General features: G+C 37.2%; 2 long non-coding RNA genes across 2 annotated transcripts in view; one reads left to right on the top strand and one right to left on the bottom strand.

The window, feature by feature from the left end:
- LOC306662034 overlaps nt 1–8,020 on the bottom strand; it is a 41,096-nt gene extending 33,076 nt beyond the window's left edge. Inside the window, exon 1 of the long non-coding RNA XR_013764045.1 lies at nt 7,975–8,020. This is a non-coding gene — a long non-coding RNA (uncharacterized lncRNA). The remainder of the gene's footprint in view (nt 1–7,974) is intronic.
- Nucleotides 6,140–20,067, top strand: part of LOC306662026 — a 219,949-nt gene continuing 206,021 nt past the window's right edge. Inside the window, exon 1 of the long non-coding RNA XR_013764029.1 lies at nt 6,140–7,908. This is a non-coding gene — a long non-coding RNA (uncharacterized lncRNA). The remainder of the gene's footprint in view (nt 7,909–20,067) is intronic.

The following is a 20,067-nucleotide window of genomic DNA, read 5'->3' as shown; positions in this document are numbered from 1 at the left end:
TCAAAATTAAAATTCACCCAAATTAGCTTTGGTCTAAATTTCCTCAGTGACCTATGCTCAAAATTTTGGAATCACTTCAGAGTAATACATTGATTACTTATACTCAGTCACTATGGCCTATTTATCTTCTCTTAAAAATATTTTTCATGAGCGTACTTTTCTGTTTCTGTTTCACCTCCCTAGTTTAAGGTGTCTCTCTTGCACCCAAATACTGCTGCAGCCTAGCATTCCAGTCTCTAATTCTTTTAATCCATTTTCCAACCCATCTAGCCTTTCTTGCTGCTGTAATTATTTATTCATTAATACATCACTTACTCTGTTTCTCATACATTTCTGTATTCTGTTATGAAATCTTGCAAGTTTCAATTTTCCTTCAATAGGAAGATAAGTTCTTCTGTCTGACTTTCAGAGTACTCTCTAATCATTTTTTGACCCTCTGTAATTTTTCAGTCATATTTCCTTTTGCATAGACACTGTGTTGATCTTTTGACCATTCAACAATTGAACCTTCTTCTTATCTATGGGGAGTCCCCAACATTCTGAAGAACAACTCTTGTTAACAAGGCTGCAGCTATTAGACAATGATTTCTCCTACCTTCCTTGCAGAACAATCGTGTCAAAGCATATGATCTGGGCTCTCTTCTTTGGACATATGCTGAAGCAAGATAGTGATACAGAGAGAGAGGGACCCCATTGGATGCAAAGTGAATGTGAGTGGTAGGGGCAATAGCCATTCACTTTCTAGAGGCATCAAAGATCATATTTAGGGTCAATAATGCAAAGTAAGGTGTTTGTGACCATTGATGGCTGCTGCAGAAGCTTTACCAGACCTGTCTTGCATTATGATTTTGGGCATTGACTCTGGCTACTTAGCCTCTAAATCTGGTTCTATGTTACTCCTGATGAATCTATGAGCTATTCAAATCTTTAAATTAACCAGAGTTGTTTTCTGATGTACACAGCTAAGAATTCTGGCTGAACACATACCACATATCTTATCCTAGAGCATGCCAGACTTAATTGTCCTGGATTGTCTCACCTGGGTAATAATTATTCTCTTTCCTGTATCTTTAATTTTGCATATTTTCAAGCTCTAGTGCTTCAAAGACACTTTTCTACAGCTTAATTACCATTCTCCTATAATTACCATTCTCCTATAATTTGGACTTTTTTTTTTTTGGTATTACTGGGGATTGAACCCAGGGCTTAGTGCAAGCTAGAGAAGTGTGATATCACTAATTTATCTCCTCAGCCTAATTTTTTTTTAAGACAGGATCTTGCTAAATTGTCCAGGCTGGCCTTGAACTTAATATCCTCCTACTTTAGCCTCCCAAGTAGTTAGGATTACAGACATGTGCCAGCCACTGTGCCTGACTATAATCCATACCTTAATGTTAGGTAATACTTAGTTTTCTGCTGTTCACTAATTTTAAATGTATGTTAATTTTCTTCCCCTCTTCAGAGTATAAGTTCACTAAAGAGATTATTGTACCTGCTCTGGACGCCTGTATACCTTACCATGCTTGGCATTGTGTTGAGGACATTGTCGTTATTAATTATTTACTCAGAGAAGGATGAATTTGATGAAAGATTTTGCCTTTGCTTAGTATTTAATGAGTGGAGATATAATCCTGGATAATGTCAAAACATGACAGCCTTTGAAAGGGAAGATGACGTTAGTGACTGTGGGAGCCATCTGACATGAACTCTCAGTTTCTTCCTTCCCCAACTTAATATCTCCTTAAAGTCAATTAATCCTTCTCCTTATTAATCCTGTCTGAGGAAGGAGTGTGACTCTTTTTTTCTAAATGTAACCCTTGACCCTCTTCCAAATCTTTTGAAATCTTATTCTATTAATCTTTTTCCCTCCCATAACCTTTCTCTCATGTTCCTGCTTCCTCCCACTAAAACAACAGTTGTCACAATCTATTTGTTGCTTCTGTTATCTTCAAAGTTGCTGAATTCTTTCCGTCTCCTCATGACCAGATTCACAAGGCAGTGATCTTGCTGAGTACTTCACCTTCTTTCCACCCTATCACTTAACAGTCTTTTCCTTCACCTTTTCAAAAAGTGAAGCTGCTGCCTTGACAGTCTCTAAAATTCTCTTGCCTCCAGCAGTCTGGGTTCGATCTCAGCCGAAATCATAGCTATTTGACCACTGCCATCACAGGTGAGCTGGGGACCCGGTTCATCTCTTCACTGGGACCCAGGCTGATAATGCAGCCCAGATCTGGAGCATGGCAGGGTGTCTTGCAAAGAGAAAGAGAATTGGCAGGATTTTACACTAGCAAAATTACATTTTTCTGGCCTGGAAATGTGGCAAGCCATGTCTCAGACTTGTTGGCCAGAACAAGTCACAGGACCTCATCTAATCAGTGGGGCCAGTTAAGGAAGTACCAGCTCACCATGTCCCCAGAGGAAACTACTAGATCTCCTTGTTATCAAATGAGATTTTTCCTTCTCTTCTTTATTTTTCTGCAGCTTTTGATAGTATTGATTACTCCTCCTTAGAACTACTAGCACACTATATGAATCCAACTGAGCGTTTTGCCAATATTTCCAAATTTGTATGTATAAACACAAATCCTTGTCTGCCTTCCTGACTCCTCTTGGTTAATTACAGTTCTTTCATTTCCATTCCCTGTTTCTGTTTTGGGCATGACCACTTTCCCTGTCACTGGATTTAAAATATCTCATATACTTTTGATTTTTCCTCCTTCAGTGACTTCTTGCATCTGATAAGTTGTCAATCCTATTTCTATTCTCCTAGTATTTCCTGAACTTGCTCTCATTTTCACTATGACCCAGAATAGAGGCTATCAGAAAAGCATGAGTTTGGCTAGTTTTATCCAGACCCCCTGTCTTCAATGTGTTGTAGATGCCACTGCCAGTTTAAGTTCCTCAGAGTTCTAACTAGATCATTACCGTATTAAAAATTCTAATAATTCATTGTTTTCTAAAAATAAAGTTTAAATTCCTTACTTAATATTCAAGGTCTTCTGTTATCTCGTTTGACCTATCTTTTAAGAATTTTCTTTCAGTTTTTTTTTTTTGTAAGTTTCAGACCAGATTTCACTTTTTCCAGAACATCATTTTTGATCCTATTATTTAAACACAGACTCTCTGTCCTTTGTAAGACCTTGATGCCTTTTAAATTTCCTGGTGCTTGTCATACACCATCTTATGCCTACTAATTGCTTCTTATTTATATTGTAGTTTCTTTTTCACATGTCTCAACTTAGATATTAGATTTTGTTTATTTGTCAGGCAAGGCATCTTCTGAAATTGGATGTAGATGCCCTGTATTTTGCAGACGTGGGATATTTATTGTTGAATGAATGACTCACCAATTTTCTTCTTTTCTTTAAGCAATAATGGTGACTTGCTCTGAGTTACCCACACTCCTTCTCAATATTCCTTGAGCTTGCTGGCATGTTTTCTGTGTGGTTGGCTGGGTTTGGAAGTTTAATTTCTATCTATGGAATGGTGGTTTTGTATAAATGAAGTTAATTGGTTTACGCAGGGGTTGAATCTACAACCTTGGTTTCATTAGCACCTTGCTCTAATCAGTTGAGTTCTCTGGCCTGGTACTATAAAATCCTTGGAAGTCATAAATATATATGTATTTTAAACAGGTTCATGCTTTTTCTTGTGTACTATGGCAGAGTGAAAATTAGTTGTCCATTGAGCTTGGACAAATGGTTTAAATTGAATGGTGAAATTAGTAAATGCAATTTCAAATGAATGAATGAATTTAATTGGGTCAGAATAGGCTAATTAAAAGCAATGGAGCAGATTGAGCCTTTGAAATACTAAGAAAGACAATTTCATGTGATATTTTGCACCTTGCTGGCTTCTGAAAAATACTAGGAAACTACTGTACTCAGTGGAACCTTAGAAATTTTGAGGACACATGCCTAAATGCCAAAAAGTGGCCCAGCACAGCAAGAAGCTTCTCCAAAGCCCTAACTTGCCAGCTGTTTATTGGAGTACACTTGAAAGCAGCTGCAGCTTGGTTGTGTTGGGTTGGGGCCAATCTTGAACCAAGACTGTGAAGAGCAGCTTTGATGGGTTCTTTGTGATACTAATATGGCAGGCTTTAGAGTTAAGTACTCATGGCTGGCTTTGGAATGGTAGCCATGCGGGGAGCCAAGGCTGAGTTCTCTGTAAACCATTGCTTCGTCTATTCACAGCAGACAGCCCCGGGCAGTTGACAACTTGACTTTCTAATCAGAGCCCACATAAAGGACTAGAGAACTGGGGTCTGATTAAATTAATCTTTAAAAATCCTACTTTTTTTTTTACTTGCCTAATGCATATTTAAACTGTATTTTTATTATAGTTTCATATAATATGAAGATAGCTCATTAATATCCTAAACTGAAATTTTAAATATTTATTGTGGATGTGTTAGTTTATTTCTATGCTTTTTTGTTTTTGTGGTACTGGGGATCGAACTCAGGGCCTTGTGCTTGCAAGGCAAGCACTCTACCAGCTGAGCTATCTCCCCCGCCCTCTATGCTATATTGTTACTGATTTAGGGTGAATTAGGAATGCATGTCTAAATTTGATAGAGCACTAATTTTTCTTTAGGATAATAATTGCCAATTTTCCCCCAGGTACTTGAAATATTGAAAATTGATGTATTTGAAGTAATTCTGTTCTGAATAAGGAGGTCTGAGGTCAGCATCACTCTCTGAAATATCAACCTGTGTATTTGAGGACTTTTTAAAAAAGGCTAAGAGATTTGTGATGGGAAAATATTCATTAAATATAGGCACTGAGGAGAAAGATCAGTACAGGTGATTCAAGGGAAATGTTTAAAAGGGATTATGCTACCTTGATAAAATAAAAATAATTGGCAGAATGAATTTTTAAAATAAATGAAGTTTTGAAGAAATTTTTGAAATACACTTGGAAGATAAACATCTTTGTTTCTTAGAATGAGTAGATAAAATAACTAAATAATAGTTCAATAATCAACTGCTAAAAACATTCTTTTTATTAGTTTATTTTTTTCCTAATCAGAAAAACTGGAAAATTAGAAGTCCCTAATTTAATTCAAATAAATGTTGAAATGTATTTTTAAAAGATGGAATCAGACAAAAGTTAATAGGTTTTACCGTATTCTTTATACTAAATGCACCAAAGAATATTAGGAAGAATTATACTTTGAACAGAAAGAATCAAAATTTGACCACAATAGACTGCCTGTATTCTCCTGGTTACTATTGACTCCGATTCGAAGAAGTGGGAATAAGACACAAGTCATTGGCATGAGAACTAATTTGTGGACACTGGCTTCCAGTTTTCAGGTGATTATGACAAGAGCTTCTTTCTTCTTCAACTGCTCCACTGTTCCCTTCTAGGCAGAAAGCAAGCCAACTCTGCATTCACAGCAGTGTCCCCTGTTTAAAGTCATCCACGTTGTGGGCACTTCAATGCTTTCTTTCAAAAGCTCGGAGATGTGGTTGCTTTCACAGTGGGTCTGGCGCTCTGTAGCCATGCTCTATAAAGCAGTATGCTTTTCTTCCGGGCTGTGCTATTTGATCGATCAGTTTTATTTTTAAATCTACTCAGTGGATCAGACAGTGTAAAGAAGGAGCAAAGCATTTTCTATCCAAAAAGAATCTTGTGATCTGTTGAACACATCTGCAAACTAATAATCTACTTAGCAGTAGGATCTGATGAACACAACTCATTTTCACTGAGTTATAAATAGGAAGTCTTCTAAAGGACCAGGGGTCAGGTTGAGGGCTTTTAAAATACTATGATTTTAGAACTGGTTGATGTTTTGTTTTGAAGTCTTTCTGACATTTAGTCTAATTATTAGTTAATTGAGACTGAACTGATTTTCATTAGGAAAAGAGAAGATTAAAAGGCTTTGCCCAAATAGCATTTTTCACCAAAAAGAGGAAGCCCCCCCTTTTTTTAAGTTTTCTTAGAACTGACTTCTAAATTGCAGTGAAATGTTTATATATCTGTATTTTCAGTGAGCTGTTATATAGCTCAGTGTCAGAAGTTAAGATAAAATAAGAACAATGGTTCTGTGCAAATGAATGTGTTTATTGCCTAATCAAAGTTGTTTAAGACAATGTCAGGAGAGGATTGTTTTTCTGACTTTAAAGGTAGTTCACCTTTGAGACTCTTTCAAGTAATATGTTACGGTTTGGATGAGAGTTATCCCCCAAAGTCTCACATATGAGACAATTGGGATTAAGAGAGTCTTAACCCAATCAGTGAATAAACACCTGATGGGATTGAGTGGTAACTGAAGGCAGGTGGGGTGTGACTGAAGGCAGGTGGGATGTGACTGGAGGCGGTGGGGCATTGGGGGCATGGCTTTGGCGTATATATTTGAATGTGGTGAGTGGACTTGCTCTCTCTGCTTGCTAATCACTACATGAGCTGCTTCCCTCTGCCATACTCTTCTGCCATAGTATTCAACCTCACCTTGAACGTTGGAGCCAGCTGTCAATGGGCTGAGACTTCTGAAACCGTGAGCCCTCAAATAAACTTTTTCTCCTGTACAGTTGTTCTGGTCAGGTCTTATAGTCAAAGTAGCAAAAAGATGACTAAAACATTAGTAAGACATAATCAGAAACTCATAAACTAGAGCTCAGGCCCAGCTATAGTCTATATATCATCACACCTATCCTAGAGCATACCTTGAGTAGCTGAGTCAGGGGTGGTTGATGATTTGCCCTTCCGAATAAATGTTGAGCAATTACTGTCACTTGATCTGGGAACCAAGATTGGTCAGATTCCCAGCATACAGCAGATTGTAACCAGTTCCCCAGTCTTTCCATTAAGGAAAAAGCTTTGATATTTTTGTTTATTTAAGTAGTCTGTTTCCTGTTTATAGAAGGCTGTTTTAAAGCCTTAGTTTGTATGTGGATGAAAAACAATGTGTACATAATGAATAATATTTTATGGCATGAAAAAGATAACTGGAGTCTGATTAGCTCCCATGTTGATTTTTTTTGTAAATGCAGCAATAGAGAGTAACTTTAGACTGATAAACATAAAGCAACACACAAAACAACAAAGACACACAAAAAAATAAGCATCTATAAAAACAAACAGCAAGCAGGACTGAGTGTAATAAGCCACAGAGCCACGGCTTTCAGCATAATTAGCTCATAGGCTCATTTTTTAAGTTTCTACTGAGAAATATCTCACTTTGAAATAGCTCATAAGGTCTGGCTAAAACGCATAGGAATTCCAGAAAAAGTGATACTATGCAATTAGCACATTGCCTACCCTGGTGGTAAACTCTTCAATGGCTCTACAAGATCTACTCTGTGGGATGAAGTCCAAACTGCTTTACATAGCCAAAAAGACTGCATGATTTAGTTCTACCTTGTAGTTCTGGCCTCATTTCCAGTGGGCTTCCCTCAAACCTGTTTCTTTGTCATTAGATCATACAGTTTCCTTCAGAATCATTTCAGTCATCCCCCTCCTCTGGGAAATGTTCCCTGTCTTTTTGCAAACATGCATCGCAGCAGCCAGCCACTGTGTTCGTTACTACATTTTATAGGTGGTAGCTACATTACACTGGTATCATAAAATGGTTACTTATTCCTTCCAGAGGGTGAAAGTCAGCTTGAGAGTTAAGTTTTCTGGTATTTTATTCTCACAGGAAAGATAGAAAAAGTATGCTATGGTTGAATGTTTGTGTCCCTTCCAAAATTAATATTGAAACATAATCCCCAGGGCAACAGTATTAAGAGATAGGACCTTTCAGAGTTTTTTAGACCATGTAGGCTCCACCCTTAGATTGGATTGATGCACTTATAAAAAGGCAGAGCCTTTTGCTCTTCCAGCCTTTTCCCCATGTGAGGGCACAGTGTTCATCTCCTCCATAGGATACAGCAACAGGACACTACCTTGGCATCAGAAAGTCAGGTTTTTCAGTGCTTTGATCTTGGATCCCAGACCTGTGAGAAAAAAAGTTTGTTATTTATAACTTACCTGGTCTGGGGTATTTTCTTATAGCAGCAAGAACAAAGACAAAGGATAAGTGAAAATAAAATAAATACCTCTGAACGACTTTTGTTTGATATGTAGCCCAAAGATTTTGGGCAGTGTAAATCAAAGAGTAATCTTAAGAGTTTCTCTTAGAGTAGTATGTTAGAAATCTGGTTGATGCAGCTTTTTTCTTTGTCAATCTTGCCAGAACTTAATGAAAAATTTACCAGAATGGGAAAGAACTGCAAGGTTTTGATTTTTTTCCCCCCTGAAGAAGTGAATATTTAATTATGTTTTTCTCCTTTCATTCCTTTTGGAACTCATAGGTCTATTTCCATCTCTAATTTTTTTTTTTTTTTTTTTTGGTGCGGGTGCTGGCAATTGACCCCAGAGGTGCTTTACCACTGAGCCACATCCCCAGCCCATTTTTTTTTTTTTTTTTTAATTTTGAGATGGGATCTCACTAAATTGCTTAGGGCCTTGTAAGTTGCTGTGGCTGACCAAGAACTTGAAATCCTCCTGCCTCAGCCTCCTGAGTTGCTGGGAGTACATGTGTGCACTATCATGCCCTGCTCTTCTCAATTTTAATGTTAAATTATTTTTTTCCAACATTGTAGAATTCTTTGTTAATCTTCACTAGGAAAGTGTGTTGCTTACACTGCTCCTGTTTTACCATTAAAAGCTGATGTAGGAGAAGCTATCTGGATTACTGCTTTAATATTCATTAGTCATTTAAGAGGCAAATACATCCAGAAAACTCTCATCTGCTTTTAGCTATTGCCTTTGAGAGCACTAGAAAATAAAACAATGATTCCTCCCCTTCCTGTTTTGAGAGGGGGTTGGAGGATGGAGGAGAGAGCAAGTGGTGTTTTGAAGCAATTTCAATCAGTGAAGACTCTCAGGAAGCAAGGCTTTCCCCATGGGCTTTTAAGTCTTCTTACATATATCCTCATCCCTCTTAGAGGGGAGAAAGAGATGATTGGAATTCTATTAAAGTTGCATAGGAAGCTAGTGGAGGGGACCAAAAAGAAAGGGCACATACTTCTATTTTTTTATGGCCTATAACATTGTGAAAACAAAACAAAACAAAACAAAAAAAAAACGACAGCAATATGATACGCTATACTTACAGGGCTGGCTCTTTCCAAAGCACATTGCCTCATATTGTTTCATCTGATCTTTCCAGGAAGGTTAGGATGATTCATATGATCTATTTCATAAGTCAAAGTAAGACAGTTTACTGGTTGTCTTCTCTCAAACAGAAGTTAAAATAAGATTTCTTTCCAGTCCAAAGATGCATAAAAATAGTTTTGAGGTGTGGCTCATTTTCAGTTGTCCCTGAAAATGATTCTTACTTTCCTCTTAAAATAACAGTTTTACTGAGATATCATTCATCTATATAAAATTAAACCTTTAAAATTATGTAGTTCAAGCTGGGCATAATGGAGCATAGGAGGCTGAGGTAGGAAGATTCCAAGTTGGAAGCTAGCCTCAGCAACTTAGTGAGACCCTGCTTCAAAATAAAATAAAAAGGGCTGGGAACATAACTCGGTGGTAGAGCACATGCCTACCATGTGTCAGGCCCTGTGATTAATCCCAGTACCACAGAAACAAAACCCAAAAAAAACAGTTAGGTAGTTTTTAGTTTATTCACAGAGTTGCACAACTACTACTACTGTCTGAATTTAGAATATATTCATCACACCTAAAAAAAAAAACCTACTCATTAAAAATCATTCCATATTCTCCAATTTCTTCTAACCTCTGGCAACTACTAAGCTGCTTTCTATCTCTATAGATTTGATTATTCTAAACATTTCATACAAATGGAATCATATAATTTGTGGTCATTTTTATCTGGCTTCTTTCATGTAGCATGATGTTTTCAGGGCTTGTCTGTGTTGTAGTATGTCTTAAAACTTCATTCCTTATTGAGACTGAATACTGTTCCATTATATGGATCCTTTCATTCCTTCTTGGACACTTGCATTGTTTCTACATTTTGGCCATAATAAATGTTGCTGCTGTGAACATTCATATACAAGTTGGTTTTTGGACATAACCTAGAAATTGCTGGGTCTGTGGTTTCTTCCAGCTTTTTAACAAATAGTAAAGGCTGGGCATAGTGACACAAACCTGTAATCCCAGTGACTTGGGGAGACTGAGGCAGGAGGTCTCAAGTTCAAAGTCAGTCTCAGCAATTTAGTGAGATCCTGATTTTAAAAAAAAAAATAGAGTTGGATGGATGTAGCTTAGAGGTAAAGCATCTGGGGGTTCAATCCCCAGTATAGAAAGACAGAAAGGAAGAAAGAAAAGTCAAGTCAAGCTCAGTTGTTTTCCAAAGTGGCAACACCATTTTGTGTTCCCACCAGCAGTGAGTGAGGATTCTGCATATCCTCACCAACACTTGTCATTTTCTATCTTTTGACCTTTTTTTTTTTTGGTACTGGGAATTGACCCTGGGGTGTTTAACCACTGAGCTACATCCCCCACCCTTTTTATTTTTTATTTTTATTTATTTATTTTTTTTCAAGCCTGAGACAGTTTAAGACCTCCAGTGCCCAAAGCCCACGTGGTGCTCACTCTCCATGATCTTTGGCAGCGGCCAGGAAGAGATTCTGGGTCCAGCAGCTACGGGGCATGTGGTGAAGCCCCCAGCCACTGCTTCAGGCAGGCCCGCCCCTGCCCACTGGCCCGCCTTTTTCTTCCCTGCCCTTGGGATTATGGAGGCGATGCTACAGCATGCTCTGGAGTGTCCAACACTTTTCCAGACACTTCTTCTCCAACACCTGCCACCCACCCTCTCCTCACCCTCAGGGAGGGCCCAAAGATTCTTTCTGGACAAAGCAATGGGCTCAAATGGAATCAAGTCTACAACAGCTCAAGGAGAGAGTCTCCATCCATCCTAGGCCAAGGGGAAAGAGTCCCCATCTACACTGGCTCCAGGCGCCCAAATCTCTGTCAATACTGAAGAGCAGCAGGAGGCCTGGTGGTCCAGGCCTTGGACTGGATGGCCTCTGGGCTCCTGTTTTTGCCCAGAGGCCTCTGTTTGGGGATTTTTCTTTTTAAGTTTTCTATTTTTAAACCTGCCTTTAGGGCTGGGGAGAGAGCTCAGTTGCTAAGGTGCTTGCCTTATAAGCACAGGGCCCTGGGTTCAATCCCCATCACCAAAACAAAACAAAACAAACAAAACCTGCATTTTTATATATATATATATATATATATATATATATATACACATATATATATAAAATTTTATTTTATTAATTTTTTTTAATTTTTATGGACTGTATTTTGATTCATTGTACACAAATGGGGTAAACTTTTCCTTTCTGTGGTTGTGCACAATGTAGATTCACACCATTCATGTAATCATACATATACATAGGGTAATACCGTCTGTTTCATTCTACTATTTCCATCCCTACCTCCTCCCACCCCATTTTCCTCTACACCATCCAAAGTTCCTTCATTCTTCTCTTCCCCCCACCACTCCCTCATTATATATAATCATCTGTTTATCAGAGAAAACATTTGACCTTTGGTTTTTTGGGTTTGGCCTATTTCACTTAGCATGATATGTTCCAACTTCATCCATTTATCAGCAAATGCCATAATTTTATTCTTCTTTATGGTTGAGTAATATTCCATTGTGTATATACACCACAGTTTCTTTATCCATTCATCAATTGAAGGGCATCTCAGTTGGTTCCACAATCTAGCTATTGTGAATTGAGCTGCTATGAACACTGATGTGGCTGCATCACTGTAATATGCTGATTTTAAGTCCTTTAGGTATAAACTGAGGAGTGGGATAGCTGGGTCAAATGGTGGGTCCATTCCAAGTTTTCTGAGGAATCTCCATACTGCTTTCCAGAGTGACTGCACCAATTTGCAACTCCACCAGCAATGTATGAGTGTGCCTTTTCCCCCACATCCATGCCAACAATTATTATTGCTATGTTCTTGATAATAGCCATTCTAATTGGAGTTAAATGAAATCTTAGGGTAGTTTTAAATTGCATTTCTCTAATTACTAGGGATGATGAGCACTTTTTCATATATTTATTGATCACCTGTATATCTTCTTCTGTGAAGTGTCTGCCCAGTTCCTTATCCCATTTATTGATTGGGTTCTTTGTATTCTTGGTGTAAAGTTTTTAAAGTTCTTTATAAACTTTGGAGATTAGTGCTCTGTCTGAAGTGTATGTGGAAAAGATTTTTCTCCCACTCTGTAGGTTCTTTTCACATTATTGTTTCCTTTGCTGAGAAAAAGTTTTTTAGTTTGAATCTATCCCATTTATTGATTCTTGCTTTTATTTTTCACGCTATCGGGGTCTTGTTAAGGAAGTCTGGTCCTAAGCCAATGTGATGGAGATTCAGGCCTACTTTTTCTTTTATTTGGTGCAGGGTCTCAAGTCTAATTGCTAGGTCCTTGATCCATTTTGAGTTGAGTTTTGTACAGGGTGAGAGATAGGGGTTTAATTTTATTTAACTGAAATGAATTTCCAGTTTTGCCAGCACCATTTGTTGAAGAGGCTATCTTTTCTCCATTGTAGGTTTTTGGCACTTTTGTCTAGTATGAGATAACTGTACTTATGTCTCCATGTCTTCTATCCTGTACCATTGGTCTACCTTTCTATTTTGGTGCCAGTATTATGCCGTTTTTGTTATTATTGCTCTATAGTAGAGTTTAAGGTCTGGTATTGTGATACCTCCTGCATCACTCTTCCTGCCCAGGATTGCTTTGGCTATTCTGGGTCTTTCGTTCTTCCAGATGACTTTCATGATTGCTTTCTCTATTTATATGAGAATTGTCATTGGAATTTTAATAGAAATTGGATTAAATCTGTATAGCACCTTTGGAAGTATGGCCATTTGGATAATATTAATTCTGCCTATCCAAGAACATGGGAGATCTTTCCAACTTCTGAGGTCTTCTTTAATTTCTTTCTTTAATGGTCTGTAGTTTTCATTGTAGAGATCTTTCACCTCTTTGGTTAGATTGATTCCCAAGTATTTTATTTTTTTTGAGGCTGTTGTGAATGGAGTTGTTTTCCTCATTTCCCTTTCAGATGTTTTATTGTTTATGAATAAAAATGCTTTAGATTTATGTGTGTTGATTTTGTATCCTGCTATTTTGCTGAATTCATTGATGAGGTCTAGAAGTTTTCTGGATCCTCTAACTATCGAATCATGTCATCAGTAAATAGTGATAGTTTGAGTTCTTCTTTTCCTATTTGTATCCCTTTAATTTCTTTTGTCTATCTAATTGCTCTGGCTAGTATTTCAAGGACAATGTTGAATAGAAGTGGTGAAAGAGGGTATCCCTGTCTTGTTCCAGTTTTTAAAGGGAATGCTTTCAGTTTTTCTCCATTTAGAATAATGTTGGCTGTGTGCTTAGCATAGATAGCCTTTACAATGTTGAGGTATGTTCCTACTACCCCTATTTTTTCTAGTATTTTGAGCATGAAGGAGTGTTGTATTTTGTCAAATGCTTTCCCTGTATCAATTGAAATAATCATGTGATTCTTAACCTTAAGTCTATTGATAAAATGAATTATATTTATTGATTTCCAAATGTTGAACCAACCTTGCATCCCCAGTATGAACCCCACTTGCTCATGGTGCACTATCTTCTTAATATGTTTTTGTATGTGATTTGCCAGAATTTTGTTAAGGATTTTTGCGTCTATATTCATCAGAGATATCAGTCTAAAATTTTCTTTCCTTGATGTGTCTTTGGTTTGGGTATGAGGGTGATACTAGCTTCATAGAATGAGTTTGGATGGGTTCTCTTCTTTTCTATTTCCTGGAATACTTTGAGAAGTATTGGAATGAGTTTTTCTCTGAAGGTGTTGTAGAACTTGGCTGAGAGTTCCTCTGATCCTGGGCTTTTCTTGGTTGGTAGGCTTTTGATGACTTCTTCTATTTCATTGCTTGAAATTGATCTGTTTAAATTTTATATGTCCTCCTGGTTCAGTTTGGGAGGATTGTATGTCTCCAGAAATTTGTCAATGTCTTCGATATTTTCTATTTTGTTGGAATATAGATTTTCAAAGTAGCTTCTCATTATGTTATGTATTTCAGTGGTGTCTGTCATGATATTTCTGTTTTCATCACAAATTTTAGTAATTTGAGTCTTCTCTCTCCTTCTCTTTGTTAGTGTGGCTAAGGGTTTATCTATTTTGTTTACTTTTTCAAAGAACCAACCTTTTGTTTTGTCAATTTTTTGAATTGTTTATTTTGTTTCAATTTCATTGATTTCAGCTGTGATTTTAATTATTTCCTGTCTTCTACTTCTTTTGTGTTGCTCTGTTCTTCTTTTTCTAGGACTTTGAGCTGTAATGTTAGGTCATTTAGTTGTTGACTTTTTATTCTTTTCTTGAATGGACTCCATGCAATGAGTTTTCCTCTTAGTACTTCTTTCATAGTGTCCCAGAGATTTTGATATGTTGTATCATCATTCTCATTTATCTCTAAAAAATTTTTTTATCTTCTCTCTGATGTTTTCTGTTATCCCTGCTTCATTCAATAGCATATTATTTAGTCTCCAGGTATTGGAGTAATTTCTTTTTTTAATTTTGTCATTGATTTCTAATTTTGTTCCATTACGAACTGGTAGAACACAAAGTATTACCTCTATTTTTTTGCATTTACTGAGGGCAGCTTTGTGGCATGACATATGGTCTATTTTAGAGAAGGATCCATGTGCTACTGGGAAGAAAGTGTATTCACTCGTTGATGAATGGAATATTCTATATATGTCTGTTAAGTTTAAGTTATTGATTGTGTTATTGAGTCTATGATTTGTTTCTTTAGTTTTTGTTTGGAAGATCTATCCAGTGGTGACAGTGGTGTGTTAAAGTCACCCAGAATTATTGTGTTGTGGTCTATTTGATTCCTGGAATTGAGAAAGATTTGTTTTATGCACATGGACGCACTGTTGTTAGGGGCATAAATGTGTACGATCATTATGTCTTCCTGATTTATGGTTCCCTTAAGCAGTATGAAATGTCCTACTTTATCCCTTCTGACTAACTTTGGCTTGAAGTCTACTTTATCTAAGGATGGAAACCCCCGCTTTTTTACTGAGTCAGTATGCATGATAGGTTTTTTCCCATTCTTTCACCTTTAGTCTGTGGATGTCATTTTCTGTGAGATGAGTCTCTTGAAGGCAGCATATCGTTGGGTCTTTCTTTTTAATCTGCCAGTCTATGTCTTTTGATCAAGTTTATGCCATTAATGTTCAGGGTTATTATTGAGATATGATTCGTATTCCTAGTCATTTGGGATTATTTTTGGTTTTTAACTTGACTTGTTTTCTCCTTTGAATGGATTTTCTTTTAATATAATTCCTCCCTTTGCTGACCTCATTGTTGTTTTTCATTTCCTCCTCATGGAATATTTTGTTGAGAATATTCTGTAGCGCAGACTTTCTATTTGTAAATTCTTTTAACTTTTGTTTATCATGGAAGGATTTTATTTCATCTTCAAATATGAAGGTTAGTTTTGCTGGGTAAAGGATTCTTGTTGGCAACCATGTTCTTTCAGAGCTTGAAATATGTTGTTCCAGGCCCTTCTAGCTTTTAGGGTCTGGACTGAGAAATCTGATATCCATATTGGTTTCCCCCTATATGTAATCTGATACTTTTCTCCCGCAGCTTTCAAAATTCTGTCTTTATTTTGTATGTTAGGCATTTTCATAATAATGTGCCTTGGTGTGGATCTGTTGTAATTTTGTGCATTTGGTGTTCTGTAAGCCTCTTGCATTTGATTTTCCATTTCATTCTTCAGGCTTGGGAAATTTTCTGATATTATTTCATTGAATAGGTTGTTCATTCCTTTGGTTTGTATCTCTGTGCCTTCCTCAATCCCAATAATTCTTAAATTTGGTCTTTTCATGATGTCCTATAGTTCTTGGAGGTTTTGTTCATGATTTCTTACTATCTTTTCTGTTTGGGCAACTTTATTTTCAAGATAAATATTTTGTCTTCATTGTCTGAGGTTCTGTCTTCCAAGTGATCTAGTCTGTTGGTAATGCTTTCCATTGAGTTTTTAAATTTGGTTTATTGTTGCCTTCATTTCATTGCTTTCTGGTTTTTTTTTTTTTTTTTTTTTTTTTTTTGAGAATCTCTATCTCTTTGAAATGATCTTTTGCTTTCTGCATTTGCTCTTTCAACTTAATTTTCTGATTCGAGTGATCATTCGTTACCTGTATTTGCCCTCTTATCTCCTTTGCTTCATGAATCATTTTAATTATGTGTATTCTGAACTCCTTTTCTAACATTTCATCTACCATGCTATCACTGGATTCTATTAATATAGAATCTAGGTTTGTTTGGAACATTTTCTTCCCTTGTTTTTTCATGTTGTTCATGTATCTTCCCCTCTAGCAGTGCATATCTGGGGTGTTGCAGTTTCCCCCCTATAGGCTTATAGTGATCCTATAGGTTTCCAAAACCTTTTCTTTAAGGGGAAGATCAGTATTAGCAATGCCCAGTACAGACAATATGCAGCCCTAAACCAAATAGCCCCTTTGAAGATGTTAACAATATTGTCATAATATTTGAACACATTCTGTTTATTATCTACAGTATAACAAATAGATTTGCAATAAGTTCTGCAGTTTCTAATGGAGGACAAAGAGGATGGGGAGGGGTATAGGATGTAACTGTTAGTGGGATAGGATAAGAGTATATAGAAGTTCTAGATCATAGAAAGAGTGATAGTGTAATCAAAAGAACTTGGTTGTTAGCATGAGAAAAGGGAGAAAGACTGAGGAAACAGGCAAACAAAAGGAAAATAGAGCAAGAAAAGTAAAGAAATGAAAACAAAAATTTTCAGAAATGAGGGGAAAAAAAAGAAAATAAAATCCACACTATAACAGTCATATAATATTCAAACCTCCCAGTCTTTATTAACCTGATGTATGAGAGGTACCTGACAATGAGCTTACAGTCTCCAGGAGGTGTCTCAGGATGGGATTTGCCCCACCTAAAGATGGGAGCTACTGGTTCCAGGATAATCCAAGATGGAGGCTCTGGCTTTCAAATGTGTTGGCAAATGGGGAGCTGCAGCTTGGGGTGTGGACATGGTCAGTTGGGGTTCCTGGAGGCAGGGTGTGGTTGGTCTGGTTGAGGGGTCCTAGAGGCGGGGCGTGGTCAGTCGGTCTGGGGGTCCTGGAGGCAGGATGTGGTCGGTCAGGCTGAGGGGTCCTAGATATGGGTCTCAGTCATTCCGGCCGGGGGTCCTAGAGGTCCTGGCTATTGTCTCAAAATGGCGGCAGTCACGTGTAACCAAACCTGTAGGTTCTGTTACAGTGGACTTCCAGGCAACAGCAGGCAGATGCGATCCACTGGTGATCTGCGGTTGGTCTGCTGGCTACTGGTGTATGATTGGCAGGTGGACCTCAGGTGATGGGTGATGGGTAGGTGGAAGGCAGGTGATGGGCAGGCAAGAGGCAGGCAAATCACGGAGGATAGGTGCCAGTCAGTGAGCAATTTGCACCCAAAAAGTAGTCGATATGCTGGCAGACTGCAGGTGATCACAGTGGACAAATAGGGTAAACAGCAGGGGATCGATAAGCAACAAAGACTGCCTCACGGTGAAACAGATATCCTCTGCTTGAAACCTGAGTTATGGAGCAAGGAATGCAACCTCCCTCAAGTCCTCCATCTTGTATTTTTTATTTTGAGATAGGGTCTCTAAATTGCTTAGTGCCTCACTAAGTTGCTGAGGCTGATCTCAAAGTTGGTCTCCTCCTGCTTCAGCCTCTGGAGTTGCTGGCATTACAGGCATGTGTCACCATGCCTGGCTTATCCTGTGAATTTTATTCATCCTTGACATGGCATCTCACTGAATTTTATTTGTGTTTCCTTAATAAGAAATAATGCTGAGCATTTCATGTATTTATGGATACATTCGTGTATCTTCTTTGAAGAAATGTCTATAGAGATTCTTTGCCTATTTTTTAAATTGGAATATTTTTCTTTTATTATTAAATTGGGTTTTTCATATATTTGGGCTATAAGTGTCTTGCCATGGTTTGTATGTTGGGAGATGGGTCATGGTGTGGACATAAGTGCCTTTGGGTGGTGAGTAAGCCATGATGATGATGTCTCTGTCCTTTTGCATGAGTTAGGGCCCTGATTAAAGGGAGAGAATTCGTGGCTTTTTGCCCTTCTCATGTGAGTATACAATAACAAGTCACCATCTTAGGAGAGAGGGAGTTTTACCAGATACCAGATCTACAAGCACCTTAATCTTGGACTTTCCAGATTACTGAACTGTGAAAAATACATTTCCATTACTTATAAATTCTGAGGTCCTTTGTGACAGTAGCAGGGATAGATTAAAATACCTCTCCTTTATCAGATAGATACATGATCTGGAAATATTTTCTCCCATTTTGAGTTGTCTTTTTCACTTTCTTGATGGTATCATTTGAAGCACAAGAGATTTTGATTTCAATGAAATCTAATTTATTTTGTTTTTGTCGTTGCTTGTGCTTTGGGTGACATAGCTAGGAAACCATTGCCTACTCTAAGTTCACAAGAATTTACTTGTATGTTTTCTTCTCAGTTTGATAGTTGTAGCTCTTGGGGGTTGAGTTGTGACTCAGTGGTAGAGCACTTGCCAAGTACGTATGAGGCACTGGGTTTGATTCTCAGCACCATATATAAATAAATAAAATAAAGATTGTGTCCATCTACAGCTAAAAATGTTTAAAAAAATAGTTGTAGCTCTTATTTGTTTTTGAATCATTTTGAGCTTGTTACATAAAGTCATTGTCAATTGATTACTATTATTTGTTGTTGATGTTATTTTTGCTGTAGTACTGCTAGCATTTTTTAAACTGAAAAAGTTGTATATATTCATAGTGTATAACACTGTTTTGAAATATATATACATATGGAATGACTAAGTCAAGCTAATTAACATATGCATTAACACATTATATATACTTTTTTTGTGGTAAGACTCAAGTCTACTCTGTTAGCAATTTTCTAGTATACATACATTGCTATTAGCTGTAGTCACCATGCTGTGTAATAGGTCTTTTGAACTTACTCCTTCTGTCTAACTGAAATTTTGTATCCTTTGACCAACACCTCCTCAAATATCACTCCCTGTTTCCTAGCCCCTGATAACCACTATCTATTTTCTTTTTCATTCTATTTTCTTTTTTTGGACTTCATGTATAAGCAAGTCACGTGTCACTGGGCTTTCTGTGCCTGGTTTATTTCACCTAACATAATATTCCCCAGGTTCATTCATGTTGTTGTAAATCACGGCATTTCTTTCATTTTTTAAGGAATAACTAATAATCTGCTGTGTGTAGATGCCATATTTCTTTATGCATTCATATGTTGTGGACACTCGGACAGAATCTTGGCTATTGAACGACCACTTGAATGAACAAGGGAATGCAGATATCTTTTTGGCTTACTCATTTTATTTGTCTTCTCTTTCTCTACATCCTTGCCAACACTTGTTATCATTTCCTTTTTGATAATAACCATCCTAGTAGGCTTGATGTGATAGCTCATTGTAGCTTTAATTTGTACTTCCCTATTAGTGATGTTGAGTACTTTTTCATGTACCTGTTGGTCATTCGTATGTCTTCTTGAAAAATGTCTATTCAGATCGTTTGCCCATTTTTTCATCAGTTTGTCTTCTTGCTATTAAGTTACTTATATGTTTCAGATATTAATCCTATATCAGATGCATGGTTTGTGAATTAATTTTTGTGCATGATGTAAAGTAGAGACTAGATTTTTTCATTTGCATTTGAGTATCCAGCAGTCCCAGCCCCTTTTGTTGAAAACACAATTGTTTTCCCATTGAATTGTCTTGGCAGCCTTGTTGAAATCAATTGACCATAAATGTCCAAGTATATTCTGTAATCTGAATTCTATCCTTTTGCTCTACATACCTCTCCTTATGCCAATAGAAAATCTATAATTTGTCTTCTTGAAGATTTATTTGCCATCTTTTTTCCTTATACAGTTTAGAAGAGTCTAGCAATTTTGTTGCCTTCTGTGAGATGGATTTTTGGCAGCTACATTACAAAGAAACTGGATCATTAAAGAA

Source organism: Sciurus vulgaris (genome assembly GCF_902686455.1).
Source record: "Sciurus vulgaris genome assembly, chromosome: 5".
In the NCBI taxonomy this organism is placed as follows: domain Eukaryota; kingdom Metazoa; phylum Chordata; class Mammalia; order Rodentia; family Sciuridae; genus Sciurus; species Sciurus vulgaris.
Note: the sequence above shows the minus strand (reverse complement) of the source record. Positions and strands in the feature narration are given on the sequence as shown.